The sequence below is a fragment of the Desmodus rotundus genome, chromosome 4, assembly GCF_022682495.2.
Source record: "Desmodus rotundus isolate HL8 chromosome 4, HLdesRot8A.1, whole genome shotgun sequence".
Classification (NCBI taxonomy): Eukaryota; Metazoa; Chordata; class Mammalia; order Chiroptera; family Phyllostomidae; genus Desmodus; species Desmodus rotundus.
In genome coordinates, this window is record NC_071390.1 from 120,413,396 (window position 1) to 120,440,676 (window position 27,281).

A 27,281-nucleotide genomic window follows, 5' to 3' on the forward strand; every position below is an offset into this window, starting at 1 on the left:
AGTGCTGATGGGGATGTGAACAAATGGAACTCTCCTACGTTGCTGTTGACAATGTAAAATCTTACTGCTGCTTTGGCAAATATTTTGGAAGTATGTTACAATTATATTTTTATGTAAACCTTTTGACTGATTATTTTCACTCCTAGGCATTTTTTAAAAAGTGAAAGCATGTGAACACACATAGACTAGCACATAAACCTTCTTACTGGCTTTATTTGTAACAGTCAAGAGCTGGAAACAGCACAAATATCCATCAGCAGGCAAATGGATGGAAACACTGTGGTAAATCTGCACGTGGAATATTACTCCACTGTACAAAAAATTAATGATGTGCCTATATATGCAACACAGACAATCTCAAAATAATTATTATTAATAATAATTAATGCTAATGTAATCTCAATATAATATAATAATAATATAATAATCTCAATAATTATTTTGAGAAAGCCACAGAAAAGTAGTAAAATCTGTATGATTCCCTCCATGCAGAAGTATAGGAAATGCAAACTAATTTATAGCAACAGAAAGCAAAGGAGTATTTGAGGATTGGGGAGAAATGGGAGGGGCAGAAGAAAGGGAGTACTAATGAGCATAAGGAAACCTTAGTGAGATAATGAAGATGTTCGTTTTCTTGACTTTAGCGATGGTTTCATGAGTATACACATATGTCTATACTTGCCAAATTATACAGTTATAATCAGTTTTTAGTATGTCAATTATACTTCAACGTAACAGTTAAGAAAATGAAATACCTGTCCAGTACATCTCTTGTATTTCTAGTGTGATCCTACTCGATATTCATTTTCTTTATTTATAATAAACTAAAATAACCTTAAAAAGTGTATTTTATTTAGGTTACAATGATGCCTGGATGTCTATTTCCACATCTCAACAATATACACATTCTCGATGGTCAGAATATTCAAGTCCATTTTTATAGACTAAACTGAAAAAAGGAAGCTAAGTTCTTATTTCAACAGTTCTAATTAATTATTCTGTGGGTGATTTCCCTCATGTCAACTTTTTCCCCCCTTTAAACAAGGGCTTTAACCTGGAGTCTCTACAACTTGATTTGAATTTGAATCTTCCAGTGTGCTTCATAAAATCACTATCATACAGTCATTTTTTTTTCTCTGATAAATCTTACTTACATCTGAATTGTCTATAATTTTCTTCTCACAACATAACTTTATCTTCATTTTTGAGGAATAGTACATTATGCCCCTATGCTCTGTCAAAATATGTATGAACTTCACAAACTCTGAAGTAGTTGTTATAACAAGCTTTTGCTGATGAGGTACTCAGATTAAAAGAGTTAAAGTGACTTGCCTAAAATTGCACACATGATAAGTTAGGGCACAAACCCAGATATGACTTATCATATTACATCACTTTCCAACAGAAAGTGATGGCACTTAAAAATGGAAGAAAAAGTTCCCATAACACTTTCATCTGATTCCTCAAAAGAAATGGTGCAGGCAAGAAGGGACTCGAAAGAAGTATTCCAAGTCATGAAAGGCAAGGACCTACATCCAAGATTACTCAGTCCAGTAAAGCTATCATTTAGAATGAATAGGCAGATAAAGTGCTTCCCAGATAAGGCAGAATTAAAGGAGTTCATCATCACCAAACCATTATTATATGAAATGTTAAAGGGACTTATTTAAGAAAAAGAAGATCAAAACTATGAACAGTAAAATGACAACAAACTCACAACTATCAATAACTGAACCTAAAAGCAAAGACAAAAAAATAAACAAAGCAAACAAGTAGAACAGGACAGAATCACAGAAATGGAGATCACATGGAGGGTTATCAGCGGGGAGGGTGAGAGGGAGGGGGAGAATGGGGGGAAAAGGTACAGAGAATAAGAAGCATAAATGGTAGGTACAAAATAGACGGGGAGGTATAGGAAATGGAGAAGCCAAAGAACTTACGTGTTCGACCCATGGACATGAGCTGAGAGGGAATGCTGGAGGGAGGGAACAGGGGTACTGGGTGGAGGGGGATAAAAGGGAGAAAAAGTGGGGCAACTGTAATAACATAATTAATAAAATATACTTTAAAATATTATATAAAAATAAAATAAAATGTTTACATTTTAAACTATTCCTTCTTTTACATCATTTCTTTCAGAATAGAAATTATTTAAAATGACTCAAATCTAAGGACACTTATATTCTACTACATAGTTTTCTTCAATGTGAAATTCAGTCATTAATAAAGGTGGTAACTTATAAAAAGAAAATAACGAGATTTTTCACATTAGACATACAGAAGGTCAAATCTAGATTCAGTCACCAACAACATGAGTTCAGGAAATCTACTTTAACCCCCTGGATTTCTATTTCCACATTCAATAAAACTGAGAAATTATACCTCCCTTTCTGACTAGTTTGAAGGTATTGCATACACACTCTGAGGTGTGAAAGTGCTCAATAAATGGTTGCTCAAAAACAAAAACAAAAACAGAAAGCAGAATTGATGAGTAAAGAGTGTACTTCAGAGGGCAGTCTTTAGAGATTGCTACCATTTTGTAACAGTTATCTGCATTTTTGAAAACACATTTCTAAAAATACATGGCAAAAACATTTGAAAAGGATTAAAAAATCTAAGCTCTATGTGTGACATACATATGTAAATATATATACACATATATAATTCTTTACAGTAAACAAAAAACATGTTCTGCAAAAAATTATTTGGAGATTTAGAAGACTCACAGATGTGAATCACCGTACCCCGTTTATTCCACATGTACACAGTATTAGGTGAGAGGTAAAATAGATTGACTACAGGAAGATCATGTTTCCAGAACCTCTCTACCAGCTATAGCTGCTTTGTGTGGCTCTGGGCAATTTATAGCCAAGTTCCCATGTATTAAAATCTGAGACAGTAGAACTAGATGTTCCCTAAGTTATGTTAAAACTAAAAAATTTCTTTCCTGTCTATATTACTTTTTCTAATTAAATAATATAAAATTAGCACAACTTGAGTACTCATTTTATCCCACAAAATTAGCACTCTGTAGGATGATAAATTAATCTATGCCAACTATATTCACAGTGCCTACTGTTGTAGAAATGTAGTGAATCACATTGGCTGACTTTCTCAGGTTAGTTGTTATAGGATTAATACTGTGCTGGGCAATTTTGAGTTTTGTTTTATATTTGCAGTGCACAGGCTCAAAATTATCAGTTCAGCCAAGAGAAAACAAATCCCTGGGATTAGATGTACTCTATAAAATTTAAACTAGTAATGATTCTTTCTTTTCTGCCACAGCAATTCCTCTCATGAGAGCATTGCTGATGGCATGCAAAGAACCTTGAACAAAATAAACCCTCCCTGGACCCCATGTCTTCTTATAATCACTACCCCATTTCCCTGCTCATTGGTCCTAGTATCACTTCTCTGTGTTTATATTATTTGACCACTGCTGGCCACCCTTTCTTTCTTGTAATTTCTTTTTCTTCCATGAGTCCGAAATACTTCTTTCCTAGCTCTCCTCTTCCTTTACTGGTTACTCCTTCTCACTCTCCTGGGCTGGCTTCACTTCTGCTAGACCTCTCACTCCTTATGGATATGATCCATCTTTTTCTCCATATCTTTCTTGACAATCCCATTTATCTCATGGCTTTAAACACAATGGTATATCTTTGACCTCCAAATGAATACACTTAGTCTTAAGGTCTTACCTGAAACTGCAGACTTATATATCTCGCTGTCTGTTTGATACATGCATTTGGGTTTCTAATAGAACTGTTTTCCTCCTCCTCCCACCCAACTCTTCAGCAATTCTGATGAACTTAACCTGTCTTCCTCTTTTTACTTCTCACCCAAGCCATCATTTTTCATCTAGATTATTTCAAAAGACTTCTAATCTCTCTGCTCCCACTCTTGTTCCCTCCAATCAATTCTCAGCAGAGCAACCAGAAGAACTTTTTAAAATATAAATCAGACTGTATGGTTCCTTTGATCAAAACCAACAAAGACCTTTCCTTTACACTTAAAGTAGAGTATGTGAGCATACAGTAGACCTTGATATCTATCCCCTGTCAACGTCTGCTCACATCTACTACCACTCTGTTCCTTGCTCAGCATGCTCTAACTATAGTAGCATCCTTTCTGTTCTTCAAATATATCAGTATCATTCAAACCTTAGGACTGTGTCAGATATTTGAATGTCTGACTCCTCAGAATTCTGGGATGAGTTTAAAATGTTATCTCTTCCACAAGGAAAGGCCTTTTGCTCTGTACTTATCTCTAGCACATCATCCTCTTTTATATTCAAGATATTATATTCATTATTTTGTATTTATCAACTTGTTCATTTTCTGCTTCCCCCACTAAATATAAACTTGAGGCAGCACCTTTCTATCCTAGTCATTTTTTTGTACCTAATGCTTAAAACAGTGTTTCTCTCATAAGAGACTTCGCACACACGCCGCAGGAATTAAGCATGACTATACACAGGGGTAGCTGTTCACAACAGGCATGGAAATGGCGTCAGATTGTTGAGCAGGGCTTAGATATTCTTTTCAGGAAGTTAATAAAATAAAAGCTAGGCTTATGCTAAGAGGAAATATATATATAATTTGGTAATAAACAAAACTCAATAATTTTTTAGTGCCTGTAAACAGCATAGGACTTCTTTGTTTTCACATTTTTTGTTGTGGTTCAAGTACAGTTGTCTCCATTTCCCCCCCACCATTCCCTCCCACCCCAGCCAGCCCCACTTCCCACCCTTGATCCTACCCCCCTTTGGTTTTGTCCATGTGTCCTTTATACATGTTCCTGAAAATCTACGCCCTTAGGACCTGTACATATTTTTGACCAGCATGTCTTCCCCACACTGAAGCAACTGTAGCAGGAAAGCAGCCACTAAGACAATAGACACCAGGGAGAAGCAGTGTCTGGAGGTCAGTACTGCTGGACTGTTAAATGTAGACACGTAACTGTGACTTCTTAGTCAGTTAAGTCTGTGGCTCTAATTTAATTTGAACAGGAAGAACTGAATAAGTCAAGCCAGTACTCCCATTTCTACACAGATTGCACTGACAAGCTCAGTTTTGGAAAGCTCCAGGCACAGGACTGACAGTTCCATTATTTCAGAGGTCATTATGTGTGAAAACAATACAAATCTGGGGATTTGGAATTAGGCTATGTTTCCTAGGCCAATAGTTAATTCTTCTATTGTTTTTGAAATATGTAGAAATGACTCAAATAATTTATATCATTGTACACATATATTTAAGGATTATTAATATGACAAGACGCTGTTTCCTTAGGAATATTCTAAAAAGTTACTATGGTTAGCCTTAGGTATTAGAAACCATATGTGCTCAACCCAGAGTGTCAATAAGCACAGACAAACTCCTTCCCTTCTGTGTAATTCATAGCCACACTTTGCAAAGGAAAACACAGGCAGAGAAAGGTTAATCTTTAATGACTGATATCTCCCAGGTACTTGCTTGAATGACAGTCGTCAGACAGAAGCTGAATCCCTGAAGGTTTCGGGACATTTGCCTACTTGTAGATTCTCATCCCTGCGAATGGCTCATTGTTAGGCCATCGTTTCACTAAGTGTAATAGGGCATGGGGGCCCGTCTTTTAATTTCACAGAGAAATTCTCTCTCTCCTCATTCTTTTCCTCATCTGCAGAGCGAACCTGCTACTGACACAGTTCTTTAACAAGTCTACCCCCATTTATCATTACATGTGATCTCATTTGGTTTCTTTAATTATTCTCCATTTTGCTAATTGTGATTATCCAGACTACCACAATTTATCATATTTCTCTATGTCTTAAAAGACTCATTTACAGTTCTTGTTCTTTCCTGGAGTCTTATTGACATTTTTAATTGCAGCTGCTCTAGAGGAATCCTCATGCTTCCCTCTTCTCAAAGCATAGCAGTATTTATCTTTAATGTCCCTAATCATTTTTTCTAATGTGTGCTATTCTATGTTGCCTTTGTAAGTGTATGTTCTTACCTAGGCCCTTCTACAAAAGAAATTGAAGTCTGTCATTGATTTTTCTGTTAAGACAGTAATGGCATGAACATCACCTTGTAGGAAAGTTAAAGCAGATAATAAATGTTTTATTTAGTAACTAATAAAATGCACTGGACTCAATTCAATGAACTGAATTAAAAATAGCCCCCCCCCCAAATAAGTAAATAACAGCAAAGTTCTGCAAAAAAACATATTTTGCAGAACTTGGCATGCAATTTTCTAACTTATCATTTCTTGACTTTCACCCATACCCATATTCAAGAAACATATGTTATTCACTAATGAGATTTAGAATGTTATTTTAAGTGCTGAGGAAACCCAGGGACGAGTTCCTATATTGAATATGTAGCATCTTATAGATGTAATAAAGTATGTGGAGTAATACTGGATTATTCCATGTGCCTTAAGATGTCAACAGAAGTTTCTTTGAACTAGGAAAATCATGGAAGACTTTGGGAAAGAGGTAAGACTTGAATTGGACCTTCAATAAGATTTGAAATATTTGGCATATTTGAGAAGAATATGATTATCTGCATACCAAGAAAACTAGTCTTACAGTGAAAACTCCAGGTATAAGACAACACTGTGTTGTTATTTACAGCACGCTGACACACTTTCAGTGGTAGGTTCTTTCTCAGGAGCTCGATTTAACAATTATTTATTGATACATCATTGCCTTTGAGAATCTTCTATTGGCACAAAATATTATTAAAATTCTGAATACAAAAAAATAGCAACAGACTAAGGTAAGTTGAACTAAGGTGGCAGGAGGGAAAAATGGAAGCTTGATTTAATGTTACACTTAGGAGATAGAGAGTAAATATATTGGTAACTATTTAAACAAAAATAAGGCTGACACCTAAGCAAGTCCAAGATTCTGCAGCCAGGTAATTAACAACAATAAAATAATAATTAAAAATAAACACCTATGAACAAGTTGCTTAATTTTTAGTGCTGCAAATGTATTGATTTATTTAATTCTCAGACCATTCCTCTGTAGCTAAGGAAATACTGTGCCATCAATATAAATTAGAAAATATAATGGTGGGATCGATGTTGGAGTGAAATGTAATGTTTTAATTTTGCATTTTAATTATAGTTTTAGTCAAAATAAGGTAAGCCATGATGCAAAAGTTATCATATCTTAAAAATAAAACACAATAAAAGTTTATTTTTCATGCTAATTAAGTGCCCTATGCAGATTGGTGATTCTGCTTATTCCATCTCAAGCTGATGAAGATTCTGCCCTCTTTTAACCAACATTTGAAACACAGGGCCTCTTAAGTTTCCGCAGAAGCAGAAAGTAAGAATGTAGTAGGCACGTACTTTTTTACTGCTTCAGCCCAAATGAACTGAAATTTCCACTCACATTCGTTGAACAAAACAAACCACATGATTTTAACATAATTGCAAAGGATATGCAGGGGAACACGCGTCCTACTTGGTCAGCACGGCCCTCACTTCTTGGTGAGCCACAGGCACCACCTGTTCCTTCAGGAGCATAGTAGTGTGATCAAAATGGGGTCTGGAGTGAAGTATGGGGTCCAAGCTAATTTTTCCAACTATACTAACTTATTTATAGGTCTCAGAACTCACTATTTTCCTAATCATAATTTTGTCTTCTACCGCGTGATTCCATTTGCTGAAAATTCCTTCCCTTCCTTGTCTACATAGTTAATCCTTGTTCATTCTACAAAATACAATTCAGTATATCCAAAACAGTGCTGTAGTAATTGGTTATGTATATCAAAGGAAACACTTACCTGAAATAAAAATATATCCTTGGTAAAATAAGAGTGAACATCAATTCAAAAAGATAGGAAACACTCAGAAAAAACATGATGTTTTGAGTACAGGTATAGAAAACATCAGAAAAAAAGATCAGTTGATCAAACTACATTTATTTCCAGATATTAAGTATATTAAAAGATAAATATGAAGAAGGATACCATTTCCAAAAAAATAAATATTAAAAATATTCCATCACCCTAAAACAAAAATTATAAAGAATAAGCCAACTCATTAAATAAATATAAAACACCCCAGAAATCTTTAAAACTGAAACATCACTGATTATTAAGGAAATGTTAAAATGCACATAGCAATGACATTTACTTTTATACTTCTAAAATTGCCACTTAGAATTCTAGTGAATGTTCCTGGAAAGTATTTACTAAGTGCATTAATTCTTTCCACACATATTTGCATACTTACTCTGTACCTAACATTGTTGTACATACATCAATTAAAATAATAATATTTAATAATAAAAAAAAAGAGTGTGTCTTCACGAAACTTACACTTTCATTGATGTCTCAGTTTGGGTTCCCTCAGAAAGAGATCCTGAGTAAGGTATTCGAGCAAAACTAATTTATTTAGAAGTGGATGGTTTATTTAGAAGTAGATACAACATATGGCAGTGGGCAAGTGAATTGGAGATAGAAAGGCAACCAATCAAAGATGAATTCTTATGTCAGTTATCATGATGGGAGATTGCCACTTCATCATGTGCAAAAATTCTGGGAAGGAATGCAAAAGCCAGCCTTGAGAATTATCCACAAGAGGACCAAGAGAGCCAGCACATTTATAGACTAGCTTGCGCAAGTGAATTGAGATCTGACTTTGGGGGTGTTAATTTTTCTGCACATTCAGTCTGTCACATGCAGGACAGCCTTCCACAGATTCAGATGGAGGCCATGAAGCCCAGAGATGCAGGCACTAGCACCTGGGTATGAGCAGGAATAAAGGGACTACTAAATATAGGTAGGACACTGGCAAACATGCTATACTAAGAAAGGCAATAAAGAACAAGCATTATTAAAAAGTAAACTACAAATATATTAAAAAGTTACAAATGCTGTTGGTATAAAGGAAAGAAGTAGAGTTAGGTAAGAGGGATTGGTGGTTACAGGCAGGGGAATAGCCTGTTTCTGGTATTTGACAGGGTGATCAGGGTAGACCCCACTGGGAGCATGAGACAAGACTTGAAGAAGAGAAATCAGCCAAACAGATATCTGTGTGGGATTATTATAGGCAGAAAAGACATTTGATCAAAGGGCCTATTGGATTTTGTCTGGAAAATTTGAGGAACAACAATGAGGCTAATGTAACTGGAATATTGGCAACAGTAGGAGGAGAGGTAATGAGTTGGCCAGGGAGGGCTATTAAGTGAATGTGTAGGACCTAAGATGACTTGTAAGACTTTCTTACTGGAATGGAAATGGGGATCCACAGCAGGATTTTGAACAGAAGGAGACATAAAATGTTTTCTCTTACAAAATGATTGTTCAGCACTTTCCTTTCTGATCCTGAGAAAGTAACTGGTGTCAGACTTACCCTACTGGAATAAACAAATAAAACATTAGGCAAAATAGATGAGGGAACTGTTTTCCCTCTTTGGAGACTAGGCATCTCAAGACCATGAACCTTAAGAAAAAGGAGTTTATAAGCTGACATAAAACACTTAGGAATGAATTTAATGAATGTCAAGTGCAACCTCTACACTGAAAACTACAAAACACTGTTATGAGAAATTAAAGGAGACCTAAATAAGTGAAAATATATACCTTGCTCGTAGATTGTGAGACTCAATATCATTGATGTATCAGTTTCCCCAAATTAGTCTATACATTTTAATATAGTCCCAGTCTGAAGCCAAATAAAATTTTTGCTAGTGATTCAGAAGTGAATTTAAAGTTCATATAGAAATGCACAGATATGGCATGAACAAAACTATTTGTTCCCATCTTTATTGAGATATAACTAACATATAATGTTGTGCAAGTTTAAGGTATATAACATGGTGATTTGATATATCTATGTATAATATATAGATATTGTATTTATCTATATTATATATAGATATATATAGTAAAAGTGATTACTATAATAACATTAGTTAACATATCCATTGCCTCACATAGTTGTAATTTATGTGTGTTGAGAAATTTTAAGATCTTTTAGTGATTTTCAAATATATAATACAGTATCATTAACTATAATCATTATGTTGTACATTATATCCCTGGAATTTATTCATGTTAAAAGTAGAAAATCTTTATATATGTATATTATATATATATATATATTTAATTTTACTGGCATGCATATGTGTGTGTGTGTGTGTGTGTATGACTTTCACTGCCTAAAAAGGTATTGCAGTCAACCAGTGTAGTATTGGTGTAAGGAGAGAAAAATAATTCATTAGACCTAAATAGAGGGCTCAGAAGTAAAACTTGCAGAAATGCGGTTTCCATCAGAGATGCAGTGCAATTCAGCGGGGAAGGGAAATCAACAAATGATACTGGAGCAACTGGATAATAAGGTAAACTGCAAAAGCTACTTCATACTATATACAAAAGGTAATTTGAAATTGATCACAGATCCAACCATAAAAGTTAAAAACAGCAACTTTCAGTGGAACCCACATGAGAATGTTTTCATAACATTGGAGTATACAAAGGTTTTCTTGAGAGGCAATTGAAAGCTATAACCATTTTTTAAAAAGGGTAAATTGATCTCCATCAAAATTAAACACTCAAATTTGTGTTTAAATATAAAGTGACACTACTTTGGAAAACTATTTCATCGCCTACCCTATGCCCGAGGACATCCATACATAAAAGGAGTTGTGCAAAACATGTTTAAAGCTGCTTTATTCATAACGGTCGCATACTAGAAACTACTGAAATGTCCAACAAGTGAATGAACAATTAGGTGGTAAATGCATACATTATACTACCAGTAAGAAGTTTAAAAAGTAAGCTTCTGATTCAGTCAACAACATGGAACAATCTCTAAAATGTTACATTAGATTACACATGGAAAATAAATCTAATATCATTTTGTTTGAATAATATATGCAATAAGAAATCAGAAATGTCTGTCTGTGGCCCAAATTCCCTTTAATTATAATTACACAGAAAGAGAAAACATGGCTATGGAGTATTTCACAATGTCCTTTCAGGTCAGCTTATTCATAGTGAAACGTTTCTCATTTCTGCATTTATGATGTCATAGAAAGTAAGTACTGAGACTACCGTCAAGAGTAGGGTTACATGTAGTTTAGTCGTATTCTGTCAGCATGACACTACTTTCAGGCATCTTCAGTTTCCAAAACCATCTTTGCCTTTTAAATATCATTTGGGGGATGACCTAAAGAGCATCTTCGTTGTTCTGAAGTTTGGGAGAGGGTGCCATTTTGTGTGTGTGTGTGTGTGTGTGTGTGTGTGCGCGCGCGCTTGGTGGTCGGTAAAGGAAAATACAATCTGCTCGTGAGCCTGTGATTCTTTCAAAGTTCTTATCCCAAAGCTGAATTCCAGATGGACAATGCAGCATTTTTATAAAAAGAAACGGCTGTTGCAGTTGAAAATAAAAGTCTCTAGTAAAATCTTTTTATAGTGTTCAGACCTTTGATATCCATACATTCATGCTAAAAGGGGAAGATTTGTTAGAAATTAAAACTTCTTTTACATCCACTTGTTCAACCAATGACCCGAATTCAGTGGAGTCATAGCTGAAATGATCCTAAACTCCAGGGACAAATACTAACAACAAGGATATTTGGACTCTCCCTACAGGTCCTGAGTATATGCTTCACTAGAATCAAGAATTCTCTTTCTATTCTTCCAGGTTTAAGTAACCACGATTAGGCATTGGAAGGTAAATGGATGTTTCCAGTATATTCTGTGGCTCTTCCCTCTGAGGTCAGAAGTCTCAAACTGAGAACCTCGGTTACTTTTAATTACAGAAACTTTGGTCTGTCCAGCATTCCAATGTCTCCCAATTAAAAACTTTTAATATGTGAAGTTTCCAGAGGAAGACCGCATGACCCTAACATTTAGGCAAATAGGACTCAGTTCTCCGAAACTTTAAATTCTTAAAGGAAAAAGTAACTTTCACGGAAAGAAATTGGAATGCAATGCTGCAGCTGCCTCTAAAATATGGTAAGTGGGTGTCCTAACAAGAAGTTAGATAGAAACGCAAACTGTGAGCACTACAGGGTTTGCTTTTGATTTCCATGTAGCTTTGGCTCTTGCTATTTTTAGGCCCACCGGTACATACACAGGTGTTGCATCGAGGAGCAGCTGAACCAGAAGGGGTCCAGGGCTTCCTGGAGTTTGTCAGCAAGGATCATCGTAGCTTCATAAACAGAAGGGGGAAATTCCAAGGGTTTATGACTGTCATTGTTGAAGATTCCAGAAGCAAGCTGTTCCTCCTCTGATGCTTCTCTTTCTGTTGTTCTGTGTCCCTTGTATTTTGGGGATGCAAGGCCAATGTCCTTGGTAAACAACATTCAACGTGATTTATTACTTTTCTGCTGATATTTAGACTTTGGCTGCTGTGTATTATTGTCAAAAGCACAGATTTCTATATGTTCTGGTGTATTCTGATGCTCAAAATGACCTGAACCAGAAAGGAAGAAGAAGTGGACAAAAATGTCTAGTGGGCTGTAAAAAACAATTTTAACCCTATGGTAAAGGGCTGCAAAAGTTCTTCAAGATCATCCTCTTTTCTTAAAACCTAACTTACTCTAAAAACTGAATTTCTCACCCCATAGAAGATTCTAAGGACTTTTAATAATCAGAAATGTTATGTATAATCTCTTGCCGGTCTCAAAGCATCCATCCCCAGCAAACACTAATTAAATTTCTGCCTTGCTCTCTCCTCCTGCTGTCCCTGTCTGATAAAAGTGTGTTACAAGTGTTCATTATCATTCTTTCTCTCTGTCTCTGCCTCTCTCACCCTCGAACATATACACATACACAATTCTACTCAAGAAGCTTATAATATTTTCTCTTGAATATTGCCACTATAATAGCAGTAGCTCTAAGAACATTGTTCTTTAAAAAGTACATCTGGGAATATGTATGTAAACATATCTGAATAATCTCCCTTCACTACAAAAACACAGATTTTTCCCCAGTCTTTGTGCATGCCACACCAAACTCCCAATGGCATTGCTCTGGTTTTCTTCAAAAGGTGGTGGTAAATGCAATGCTATCATCCCTTCCATGAACTACTCGATATTGTGCTAGGCTAAGACATACTACATGAGTGTGGGGATGGGTAATGGTGCCTGATCTTGGCCAGTGTGGATCCCATTACAGGGGATTAGGTTGACACTAATGGGGTTGATTCTGCAGCCTGTTCATCCTCTGTCTGCCAATAGTCAGAGTGAGCAGCCAGAGAATAGAATATCTGAGTGTTCGTGCCAAGACAACTGCTATAACAGGGGCTTGTTGCTATCAGTGCCTCCTCAGAATGGAGGCAGAAGGTAACACAAACAAGAGAATGGCAACAGTAGGGTTTTCAGACTCATCTGGCACGAAGGGGCAGAGGATGTCAGGTGTCTTGTTCTGTTGTAAATTCCTCTTGTTTGGAAAAGATTCTCACCCAAGTATGGCTATAAAGGCCATACTTGTCCTTGTGTCATCAGGCTATAAAGGTTGACATGAGGAAAAGCCCAGGATTGTCACAAATTCAATAAATAATATTTTCTGCTGAGGTTATGAGGACTTTTCCCTGTATTTGGTGTGCTATAGACAATATTGCAATTAGATTAGTTTTTGTTTAATTTTCCTGGCACAATTTCTGGCAAAGGTACAGAATGTGTGCCCCAAATGGAAAGTTTTTATGTTTCCACTGGAGCCTCCTGTGGCTCCATTTGGTGCAGCCACAGCTGGTATCCCCTGCAGATACCCAGGGCCAATTCTCAGAAGCAGGAAGGACATAAAATAATGCACAAAGGCACCTTCTAAATGTTTGGACTCTCAAACTCTCAGGATGTCACAGAAGCATTTGACAGCTTATACTCTTTGATCTTTTCTAAGAGAAAAAGAAAAGGCTGTGTTTCAAAATCGGAGAACCAAGGTAATAATGTCTTGATGGGACAGTTGACATTTTAGGTTCGGGTCCTTAGACGTTACTATATTGTCCCACCTGCCCAGCCTTGATGAGAGAGTTAAAACTGCCACACTGGCATATTAGTATTTCTTCAAATAAGAAGAAGATGTTAATAGTATTACAAACTTTTTAACATTTTTTTATTTTTGTTTTGTTTTTTTTAAGATTTTATTTATTTGTAGAGAGAAGAGAAGAGAGAGAAAGAGAGGGAGAGAAACATCAGTGTGTGGTTGCCTCTTGCACACCCCCCACTGGGGACCCGGCCTGCAACCCAGGCATGTGCCCTGACTGAGAATTGAACCAGTGACCTTTTGGTTTGCAGGCTGGAACTCAATCCACCGAGCCACACCAGCCAGGGCTTACTATTTTTTCAATGTTTATTATGGGCCAATTATCTTACAAAGTACTTCAATTTCATTATGTTTGTACTTGATTTTGGATCTAAGCATTCACATATCATATCAGTCTTTTCCTGGAAGTTGCTGTACAGATTTCTGAGCCCCTACTCAGTGTTTGGTATGTATCAGTGATCGTGACCATGACAAAACACTTTCCCCCATGCTGTAGAGTGTAGCATTCAAAGAATTTTAATGAGAAAGTGAGGCAAAGTCCCTTACTTCCAGAGACTACCACATCAAATAGTAATTCTTTGTGTACTAACGTCTTTATGCATTCCAATAGGGAGAGAAGCTAAATAAGACTGCATTTGTAGTTCTTGAATTTGAGGTGAGAAGAGATTAAACGGTCAACAAAAGGTTAGTACTGTGCATAGACCTGTTCTTATACACAATTTAATTTTTTTAATTTCATTAATTTTTTAGTGTAGTAATTTGTATTTCTCAAAATATTTTTAGCTAGATGGTTTCCTATTCTGTCAAAAAATACATCAAGTAAGTAAGGCAAAAATACATATTTTAATGTTTAAAAAGAAGAAGAAACAAATAGAAATTAAACATACTCATATGAGTTTGGGAATCGCCCACGCAACTGATTCCTTTTTTAATGTTATAATCTCTTCATGTTTCCTTCCGTACTGCACACTGTTTCAACATATGCCACTCATTCGTCTATCTGGTCTGCAACAAAGGACTTCACCAGACAATTCCAGAATATATGAATGTGTGGCTAGAATGAGATCACCATAATAAAAAAAGGGTGGGTTGGTTTTTTTTTTTTTTTTTTTGCTTATTTGTTTGTTTTTACCAAAGAGTTGAAATTAAAGCCACTTAACTTTTTCCTGCCCTAGCTCTAAGGGTTCCATTAGAAACCAAAATGCAGCCTTTTCTATACCTTAGACATTTTAACTAGCCAATGTCAATGATTCAGTCCTACTTTGTTAGTCAGAATCCAGTTAGATAGAGACCACACACATTATGTTAACAGAGTGAGTTTAATGTGCATAATTGTTAAGCAGGTGTGAGAGAGCTGAAAGGAAAATACAGACACTGAACTGTCATGAACTAGTAGCTGCAGAAGCAGATGCTAATCCAGCACTGGGAGAACAAAAGGACAAGGTTGGAAGGACTGACGTGCAGAATCTTGGAGTAAGGGACCCTATGGAACCGGAACTTAGATCCTCTGATAAGGGGACACGGTTTGGGTATAATTGGAGCCTCAGGATGTCAGAGGAGAGACGGTAAGGAGTTGGGATTTAGAATTGGAAGAGAATGTCTCTGCTGAGTCCGGTTCTCTGATATCTGGGAACACTATAGGTTGGAATATATGCTTCAGCTGTGGCAAACTGCTGCCATTAGGGGAAGAAGGGCTGCATAGCAGATGCTGACAGGAGTAGAAAATGTCTTTTGCCTCCAAGCCTCCCGTATTCCTGTGGCACAACCCCTTCCCACCACTGGAAGAACCTGACAGGAATCAGCTGGCAAAGGAGAAAACATGTTTTGTAATATGCCAGTCTTAGCATTGAAAACTAGAGTATGAAAGAGTAAGTTTGAAGCTGAGAGACAATAGCTTAATAATTGTCACACATAAAAAGAATGGAAAGAAATTATGAAGATCTTCTGATAGGTCATTTCACCAGTATTTATTCTCCCAATTTCATAGAAGGAGGCTCAATTCTGAAGCTGCATGGATAAGCACACAAAATACTTATTCATGAATTTCAGTGGTTTTCAACCCTGACTAGAGATCATTAACCCTGGAAGTTCTTTTTAAAAAAATACAAGGGCCCACTTTCAACAAATTAAATCAGAATTTTTACAAATGTGAATTAGATATTATTGTGGTTTTTAACCTACAAAGAAATTTTTATATTCAACCAAAATTAAGAAACACCTCAAAAATAAGTAATACATAATTCAATCTCAATAGTAACAAAAAATTCAAAATGTACAAGATATTTTTTACCCAATAAGTTGGCAGTATTTCTTTTTAACTAAATTCCTTTTATTTGATGTGTGTTTAAAAAAAGACACTCTCATTCATTGAATTAAAAGTTAAGATAATATTTATGAAAGAAATGTAACTCTTATTTTACAAAACGACATAAACTTATACCATTTGAACCAGGGATTTCACTCACAGAGATTCATTCCAAGAATATTGATCCATTTTCTTACCAGATATTATTGAAAACTACCACATGATTGATGGTGTGAGAAGAACTGGGAACATGGCAGGGAAAACAAAGATAATGTGGATAGTATGTGGAATTTGTATTCCAGGGGGCAGAGGTAAAAAATGCATTAAAAGGCATAATCAGAAATTAGAGTACTTTAATGAAAATGAATTCAAACAATGGGTACAGAATGAAGTTACTTTAGACAGGATAGTGAGGGATGGTCTCTGAAGAGCTAATATTTATAGAGTGAAATCCAAACAAATTTGTTACAGTTGAAGAACAGGAAGAAGTTTAACGGGGCCAAATTCAACAAAGGGCAAAAGAAGTAGGAAGGAAAGTCAGAGAGTTATTCAGGAACCAGCGTAAGTAGAGCCTGAAAAGCCACCATAAGGAGTTTGAACATTATTCTAAATCCAATATGAAATAATCTGTAGAGTTTTTAAGAGGAAAATGACAACCTAATTTTGGTTTCTAAATGTCACTCTGAATGCTGTGGTGGGGAGGAAAGGGCTGGCAAGTGTCGAATTAGGGGGACTAATGAGAACAGTTCCGAACTCTCCAGGTGAGAGATGAGAGTGGTTGAAACTAAAATAGTAGCTGCAGAAGTGAAAAAAAATGGATACATATCAAACATGTATTTGAGGAAGTGGATTGGATAATGAATGAATAAAAAAGGAAAAATGCGTATGGTTTAAATAATTACATGGTGTTGCTGTTTATTGAGATGGGATTCTAAAGCAAAAAAAAAAGATTTGGAAGAGGAAATTAAGGAATTTTTACTGGAGACTTTATGTTTTAGAGCATATGCCAATATGATGACTAGACACAAGTGTGTCAATGCAGAGAGCAGAGTTAAAAGTATTATTTTCGAGTCCTTCGATAATCAAAGATTCTGACAAATGTCTTTGCCAAGGCATTCACTGTAACATTTGTGTGTCATGGAAACCTTTGAAAACAATGTATGATAAAGACTAGTGAAGGGTAGAGTGTTAGCAGAGGAAGAATCAGGCTGACTTCTGTCCTGCAGCTATCGCCACATTCTCCTCAATCAGACAATGTTAGTGCATAGGAAGTGTGCAATAATAACCCCGTTACATGGCTCTGGAGACATATCTATGATTGTGACCGAGAAAAAAATCGATGTGGCTTATAAATGGTTCATTTATGCTCATATAAAGTCTATGTACAGAATTAATTAGGCTAATGAAAATGTAAAATAATTTAAATATTAAAATAAATGTAAGGGCTATCTACACAAAAAGATTAGAGGCATCCACAATTCACAAGAAGTTTTCTGTGAATAGAAAACTGTACCCCACGCACTGATGGGTCAGGAATAGGAAGACCTGGCATGTCTTGATTTTAAGGTTATGGTCCAATGGCAGTTGTTGTCGTATAATTTTAGACTTTAAGTATACAATATGAAGCTTCATTCATATTTAGACCTAATTATTCAATTCTGTCTTCATCTATTATCTTGTGGGCTTTTATTTGGAATTATTTCCAAACAATAGGTTTCAGAGATGCAAGAGATTAACTATACAAGTGCCAGTTTATATATTATTGACACAGCGCACCGGGAAATGGAATTCACACAAATGTTTTACTGTTGTTGCAGCTGCTGTTTTGTTTTGTTTGTTCAGCAGCTTCAGGTAAGCAAATTTTATTGTGTCAACTCTTTTTAATTCAGGAATCCTGGCTGGCTTGACTGGTTTCTCTGCTCCAGGTTTCATAAGAATATGAAATTCATGTATTGGGTCAGTGGGACTCATTGAAAAACTCTGGGGAGAATCTGCTTGTCTGAGTTTATTCAGGTCGTTGGGAGATTTTCTCTGTGACTATTTCCTCACTGGCTGTTTCCTGGGAGTGACTCTGCTCTTATAGACCCTCATGTTTCTTCCGATGCTTTCTACATGGTCTCCTTGCAACCATGGGTTGAGTCCTCTCCTGCTTCAGATCTCTCTGCCGGCCCTTTCCGAGATACCTCTGACGGGCCCTCCTGCCTTTCCCTTCTGCTTTTTACTGCTTATGTGGTTCCATTGGTCCCTCTAAGATAATTCAGGTTCATTTTATTTTAGGTCAGCATTGTTTGTTTCTTTTAATAATGTATTCACCTTTTTTCTTCTTTAATTTCCATACCTGGCCTCAGAAGTAATTACTTACCAATTGGAAACATATCTAGTTGAATTAAATTCAATGACTTCTGTATTACATATTTTTAATGATTTTCTTTCAACACATTTTGATAAAATATGTCAGACAGGATTCATTCCCATCCTGATACTCATTTCTGTTTTTATTTTATTAAATCATTCAAATTAAATTATTACCATTTAATTATTTTTCATATGGATGTTGCAATACACATATATTTTTAAAATTCCAACGTGGACCTCTTCATCAATGAGGGCCGTTACAATTACAAGTCTTTTAGTTTATAGTCAGGATATGACTAGAGAAATTTCTGCTAATGTTTAATAGTTGTGGAGGTGAAAATGTTTGCATAGCCTTCCAACATTAACTAAAAACCATTTTTTTAATGACATACTTTGTATTAGGCTTTTTTTGCAATCTCAGGCAGTGCTACCTATTCCTTGATTAAAATATTGGCATGGACTTCCAGATTCTTTTCCAGTTCTTTTCTCTAAGCCTGCAATTTTCAACTTTTTTCATATTATGGCACATATAAACTAATTACTAAAATTCTGCAGTACACCAAAAATATGTTATATTTTTTCCAATCTGACAAAAAATAGGTATGATTTTGATTCATTCATATCAGATGGCTGTTGTTGTGTTGGCAATTGCATTTTTTTCTTTGAGCATCTAAGGGAAAAGAGGTCAGTACCCCTGGCTAAACAGTCAGGTATTGCATATTTTAAAAATTCTTGTAGCACACAGATTGAAAATCACTGCTTTAAACTATAAGACTGATAAAGAAAACAAATGAAAGAAATAACCACCTGCATATACGGAACTATCAAAAGATAATGATAAATGAATAACCAGTTAGTTATTAAAAAACTAGTAAATGAATAAACTATGCCCTGGCTAGTATGGTTCAGATGGTTGGAGTGTGATCCTAGAGACTGAAGGGATCGACTCCCAGGCAGGGCACATGTCCAGCTGCAGGTTCAATCCGTGTTGGGGCGCATGTGAGAGGCAACAGATCAGTGTTTCTCTCTCACATGGAGTTTCTCTCCCTCTCTCTTTCCCTCACTTCCCCTCACTCTAAAATCTATAAGCATGTCCTAAGGCAATAATTATAAAAATAATTAATTAAAAAAACAAATAATCTAAACATGATACATTGGAATAAATTCAGAGTTTAGAAGAGAATGATTTCTTTTTCTGATAGCCTTTCATGCCCTATTCTCTATAAGCTGCCTAAATCAATCCTTTCCTCACAGAAGACAAAGGGAAAACAAGAAAATACAGCAGGAAAGAGATAATGTGGAAGAGAAAGTTTCTTATTTGTTTGACATATATTAGCACAAAAGCAAGAAAGAGAAAAAAATTATCCTCTTTAAAAATCATTCTTCCTATTTCTAACATGTAACTTTAAAAACACAACAATAGCTTCATTAATTAATCTCAGGGCTCATGAACTTTACTTTAGGTATCGTATGTCCTTTAACTTGCAAAGTATCTTTCTAAATAATTAAAGTAGTTGCTACTATACATAGAAAAACATTTAAAGTATGCTTATTCATTTTTAATTTTTTAAGGTGTCTCCATACTGCTTTCCACAGTGGTGGCACCGATCTGCAGTCCCAACAGGGCAAAAGGTCCCCTTTCTGCACATCCTCACCAGCACTTGGTGTGTGTTGATTTATTGATGATGGCCACTGTGACAAATGTGAGGTGATTATTTCATTGTGGTTTTAATTTGCATTTCTCTGATGATTAGTGACATTGAGCATCTTTTCATATGTTTATTAGCCATCTGTATGTCCTCTTTGGAGAATGTCTATTTGGGTCCTTTGCCCATTTTTTAATTGGATTGTTTGCTTTTTTGATGTTGAGTTTTGTTAAGTTTTTTATTAATTTTGGTTATTAACCCCTTATCAGATGTATCAGTGAATATGTCCTCCCATTCCATTCCATGGGTTTTCTTTTTTTTTTTTTCTTGATGGTTTCTCTTGCTGTGCCAAAACATTTTAGTTTGATGTAGTCCCATTTATTTATGTATTTATTTATTTTATTTGCCTTGCTTGGGAGATACATCAGATAAAACATTGCTCTGAATAATAACTGAGATTTTACTGCTTATATTTTCCTCTAGGATTTTTATGGATTCAGGTCTAATATTTAAGTCTTTAATCCATTTTGAATTTAGTCTTGTCTGCCTTTTGACCCAGCAATCACACTTCTGGGAATATATCTGAAGAAACCCAAAACACTAATTTGAAAGAACATAAGCACCTCTGTGTTCATTGCAGCGTTATTTACAATCACCAAGATATGAAGCAGCCCAAATGTCTATCAGCAGATGAGTAGATAAAACGAACAACTATGGGACATTTACACAATAAAATACTACTAGGCCTTAAAAAAAGGAATATTTACCCTTTGCGACAGTTTGCATGGACCTGGAGAATATTATGTTAAGTGAAATAAGCTAGTCAGAGAAAGACAGGTACCATAAAATTTCACTCATATGTGGAATCAAATGAACAAACTGAACTGACAAGCAAAATTGAAACAGACTCATAGAGAACAGGATGATAGCTATGCGGGGGTGGGGGGGGTGGTTAGGGAGTGGAGGGATTAAGCCAAAAGGAAAATGAACTCACGGACATGAACAGCAGTTGGTGATTTGCCGGGGGCGGGGGGGGCAGGTGGCAGGGGGGAGGGTATAAGGGGCTAAATGGTAATGCAAAAATACAATAAAAATTTAAAAAATAAAGTATGTGTATTCATATTTACTGGCCCCACTTTGTAAAGAGAACTAATTCTTTAAATTAGCCCTGCTTCTCTCTCATACATCAGACGTATGAATTTTTCTAGAGATACTTTTTCATATTCTTCTATATACTAAAGTGAAAAGAATACAAATTCTTTATAAATTGATTCAGAAAGAGAATGTGATGATATCTTCACTTTATCACAAATATTGAGAGTTTATCTTTCATGTGTGTGCAGATACTATGCACAATAAATCCCTGAGCAATAACTCAGTCCTACAATGCTGTAATAGTTATTAATTTTCATCAATTATTACATAGACCCTTAAATTCTGGATTCACCCCGGGGTTATGGAAACACTGCGGCAGTTCTCTTTATTGTAGTGGTAAACTGTGCTCAACACCTAAAAACCTCCTACAGTGTGGAAGAAACTGCTCATGATGTTTCAGAGCTAATCTCACCAACTCACAAGTGGAATAAAGCAGAACGACTGGGATAAAAAAGAACTGGAAAACAGTTGTTCTTTGACTCAGTTCAAACTCTTGAAATTAAAAAAGACAGAACAATTTGAGTAAAACTTCTAATGAAAATGAAATACTGGCTTTATTCAATCACTTGTTGAATGAATTCAATGGTGACTACTGAGCTTATTTTCTGTGCTCAATGTTGTGAAAAACACCAAGAAGTCTCACTGCATCTTATTCTATAAAAGTTTAAAATCCAGCTGAAGAATCAAAACATTGGAACACAAATGGATCAACTGGAAGCAAATAACTGGTAAATACTACACAAAAAGCACATAAATGTGATAAATGTGTATGACTTATAAGGCACAGGGTGATTATTGCAGATTGAAATTCAAAATAAGGTGATTTTTGCAGAGGCAAATATAAGATTTATTCATTCATAAAACCTACCTTATGAAGTACATTTTAGTATGTTGTAGATTTTTTGCTAATCCTAGATAATACTAAAGTGAACAGAAAGCAAACTCTACCCCATACATGTAAATTCTTAAGCCATTTTTATTGTGCGCTGCATTTGACTATAAGCCACAAGTTAGAGAAGTTTAGGGAAAACACTGCTTAGTTATGTCAAGAGATAGCAGAGAAGGTATCACATAAAAAGTCACAGCTGAGCCACTGTAAGTGATAAATATGAGACTCCTCAACAGAGGAATCCACAAGTCAACAAACAGGCATAAAATATTGGCCATTTCCTATGGTTGCCTCCTAGGAGAAATGTATATAAATATTCCAAATGCTGCAAAGATAAGTAAGAATCCCTTGTATTCAATATTAAGAATTTTAAAAATTGTCATATAAGTTTTGTGGAATCACTGAAAAACTGTAACACTGGACTGGCTGGATTTGCAATTTAAAGTATCAGGCTTTTCTTTGCAGAAAATAGGCTAGATGAGGTTTAAAAGGGGTAAAAGAGAAAGTGTGTTAGACACCTCTGATGCAACACTTGAGATCCTTTTAGGCTTGGCTAGCTGTCTGCGTGGCTCTGTCTGACCTCAGGTGTTTATAATCTGGCAGCACTTTCTCACATGGCCTTGTCTGGTCACATGCCTTGTGCTTCTAGTCCTGAGACTTATGTGTTGACTTTTGCAGTCCCAGTAGATACCCACTTTTGTGTAACCCAAATGGGTGATGCTATAAAGCCCTTGGACCAGTTTTGACCAACAGAATATGGGATCAAGTTGATAAATTCATCCACCATTTCCTTAACCTGTCTCCTTCCCAGCCCTTAACTCTGGGTTATAGGACTTCTCACGGGACGCATTCTCAAGGTTTAGCAGTCACACTTAGCCAGCTAGGTATTGTGTCCACTGACTGATTCTCTTTCCTTCTCTGCTTTACTCCTCCTCAATCCCACTCCTTATATTTCATTATTTTTTTTAACAGAGAGTTTATTTTAATCATAGCAGTGAAGGAAGGAAGAGATTTAATTTAAGAATTATTAAAGAAGAGAGACTCAGCATGGCCTGGGTAGTGACTGGATGTGGAAAATGAGTAGTAAACAGTAGGCTAAATATACTTCTAAGGTGGATGATTTGTTAGAGATTAGTGCCATTCAACAAAGCAATCAATACAAAAAGAGGCAGATTTGGAATGTTGAAATGTTCAATGTTAGCTATAAGATAGCATTTATTATTGAGAAGAGAATATTGAGAATAATCAAAAAGACTATTGAAAATAAGAGTATGGAGCACAGAAAGAATGTTCAGTCTAAGCACTGCAATTTGGGGGTCACTAGCTTCAGACAACCAGGTGAATTTTGAGGAGAAGAGAATGAAGGATGAGACTTTTCAGTATTCTATGATTAAAGAACGTAAGACAAAAAAAGTCAGAAAGAGATCGAGAAGTTGTAAATGAGAGTAAAGAGACCAAGAAATAATACAGGCTTGGAAGTCAAGGAAGGAAAGGATTTCAAGAAGAGAGGAATCAGCTGCATTAAATGTGGTAGAGATTAAATAACATTGAGTGGAAAGTGTGAACTACATTGAATAATGTCATTGTTGACCTAACAAGAGCATTTTCAGAAGTAAAGTGAGAAAAAAAATTCTATAGAATAAAAATAATAACTGGAAAAATGAAATTAGCCAGGGAAACTGTAAAATAACGAGTAGGCAAATGTTGGGAACCACCCCGCCTGGTTTCAGAAACTGTAACCCCTCATGGCTAAGGCTGAGTAAAAAGACCTTGGGACCATAAGCCATTAAGGAGACAAAGCTTATCTTCCTTGTAGGGGTACTGCTTCTGACCGCTTTCACTTCACCCTGCTTGGCCCCAGGGCAGATGACCGGTTAGCCAATAACAGACAAGATTCCTCAAAGAAGGGGCGACCTAAGACAAGCTTGGTTATGAAGGGTCCCTCAGGGAAGGACTCGGGGGGCTATAGAAAAAGGGTGTGATGGACCGTTTTCCCCCAGCTTTGACATAGCCTGAGTCCTCATTCTGTCTGCAAGGAGACTCCTAATCTCCTGGCTGCCTTACTTACCTTCCCTGATGGAAGTCTGAAACAATGCCTTAAGCCTGAAACAATGCCACAGGTGGGTGCGGCCCTGTGCTGGAAAGAGCAGGTTCCCTAGGCAATCAGGCCTAAGACAGAATACATAAGTGTCCATGCATGAAATGAGTTTATCCCCCCAAATTGCATAGCCCTTTAACTATCTGACCCTGACTCAGAATAAGCCCTCAGTGTTCTTTGAATGTTATCTATTATTTGATCATTTCTGCCTGACAATGATTGATGAGCTTTACATATATGCCCTGTATTCCTATGCAAATTAAACCCAATAAAAGCCCATTGAGGAACAGATTCCTGGCCCTTCTCCTTTGAGAGATCAGCCACCTTTCCTCCCCAAGCAGATCATGTCTTGGTAGACTTATTCTCACCCATGGCGGTCAGGGGGGGCCCTGTGGGTGGTGCCCCCCACAGGCAAATATGTATATAACAGGCATTTCCCAATCTTTCTCTCTCTTGTTCCATTAGAACTTCTTCTACCAGTTACTTGTAGATACTTTAAAGGAAAGAGAGAGGCCAGGCTGGGAAACTACCACTTAAAAAAAATAGACTTAAGCCTTCCATTGTTCTCCTAGAGATTTACTACTGCTATTATTGACAACTTTTTTACATTCTGGTTTCCACTGACAGTGTTCTTTTGTTTTAATCCCTTTATTTGAATGGTGAAATTGGGAAAACGTATCTATTGTTACACTTTGCAGGAGTAAATCGTATTTCCATTGACATATTTTTTTCATGGCATTCATTTATTTATGCATGGGAAATCTTTTTTCAGAAAACTGGGAGGCTTTTAGCCCCCAGAGTAGAGCAGAGCCATTTCTCACAACTGCACTGAGAGTATACATACTCAGGGTTTGCAAGATACTCTTCAAGCAAAGAAAACTCTGCCGCCAACTCCCATCTTCATGCTCCACCTCTCGCCCCTTGAAAAGTGCAGCATATTTCTCTTCTTTCTCTTCTTCTTTTTTTTCCATGACATATTTTGCTGTCACAGTTCTGGCTCAAGCATTCCTGTCCCATTTGGGATATTAGTACCTAAGCAAGTAATGAGAGTACAAAATAAACAGAATTACAGATTAACACACTTGAAATAGGTTTGTTCTTTAATGAGCAAGGACGAGATTTCTTATTGAAGCAGAGGGACTTCTGGTATTTTAATATGATTCAGAAGAATTAGAAAGTAACTTCATGCAAAGTAAATATCATAAAAGATATGATTTTTTACTTTTTATTCTTTCAATGCAACTAAAGAGGGTTTTCTTCTGTCAGTGGATTAATTTGAAACATCACTGCAGTGTAAATAATGCAGAAGAACACTAAAGAATTCCTGCACACTTTCTTTTCCTCAGAAAAGCAAACGTGAACACACCAGTATGTTAGAAACTATGTAGAGGGCATGCAGGATCAACTTTAGTAATTTTTAATGAGTAAGATAATATTGCTAGGTTATTCCAGCAAAAATAAAATAAGATGGGCTGATCTATAAAAACACATTCTAACATGTTCTGAGTCTCTGACAAAAATTAGAAAGAAAATCCAAAGTAAGGATAAAATGACAAGATAGAAATACTGGATAAACACAGTAACGATGTCTGACCTGCTCAGGAATGAAGAAGAAAACTAAATCCCAATGGTTCTAAAGCATGCTAAAATACTAGAAGTCTGTCTGGTTCAATAAGAAATGTGGCTCTTGCTAAATAAAGAACAAGCATAGTTCAAATTTATGATTATATATATATATATATACATGTCAGCTTTGCTCATTAAAATAAGACTAAAAATATTGAGTTCTTTAAAAAATGCCAGTGTTGAGAAGCTACTTATAGAAAGGTTAATTAAGGGCTTCCTAAAATATCTCTTGTGAAAATGGTTGCAAAATATTCAACAAAACACTAGGCAACTTTGTTACAGCAACATAAGTAGTATACATCACAACCACGAAGGATTTGTCCCAGAAATGCAAGATTTGTTCAAAATACAAAATGAATCATTATAAGATAGTATATAACTATATAACTATACACATAACTATATATATATACATATATATATTTGTGTGTACTATAATTGAATTTATATGGAAAGGGATAAGGATCAAAGTGAATGTTATGATAAAAATAACTGCGTTGTAGTAGTGGGATAGTAAATAAATATTTTTGTGTATTTATAACTTTTTCCCCTTAAGATAATAAATAAACTTGATTTAAGAAGGCAATATCTCAAAGTAATTATGTGGTAAGAAGTCCCATACATTTGACTATGAGGAAATGGGCTACTTCTATCTTTTTTAAAAAGTTATTTATGAGCTTCCAAAAAAGTTAACAATTGGTCTAATTTTTAAAATTCTGATTATGAGTCTAGGGTACTAATATTAGTACTAATGCTCATTTTAAATATATATATGCATGCTATTGGTGTTTATGTAAAAAATTTGCCATCCTTCACAAGGACATTATATTGTCATGGCAAATTTTTCTGCTATGTTAATGGTAAGACTGTTTACATGCCAAAGCTCTGTTATTCGTTTTGTTGTGGTTGTTTACACAGGAGTGAACTTAGGCCCCCCTAATGGGTTGTACCTGCAGTGCCAGATGATGACATGCAAGAAGAGGCTAACTAAACTAGCAGTACTCCAGAATGATTTTTTTTAATTTTAGTTTTTTATTAACTTCAATATTTTATCATTATTGTATTACATTACCCCACCAGAATGATTTTTAATACAGTCTGTTTTGAGAATCATCATAGCTGGACCTTCCAACCTATATACTATGGTCACTAAATCATCTTTAATGGGCCACATTAAATTTATCTGATAACCACCCTTTGGCATTCGCAGACTAGT

At 35.8% G+C, this 27,281-nt stretch overlaps 2 pseudogenes; one reads left to right on the forward strand and one right to left on the reverse strand.

The window, feature by feature from the left end:
• The window catches only part of LOC112320860 (elongation factor 1-delta pseudogene), an 82,347-nt pseudogene extending 70,037 nt beyond the window's left edge, over window positions 1-12,310 (reverse strand).
• Window positions 12,311-13,142: 832 nt separating this feature from the next.
• The window catches only part of LOC112320851 (keratin, type I cytoskeletal 18-like), a 128,032-nt pseudogene continuing 113,893 nt past the window's right edge, over window positions 13,143-27,281 (forward strand).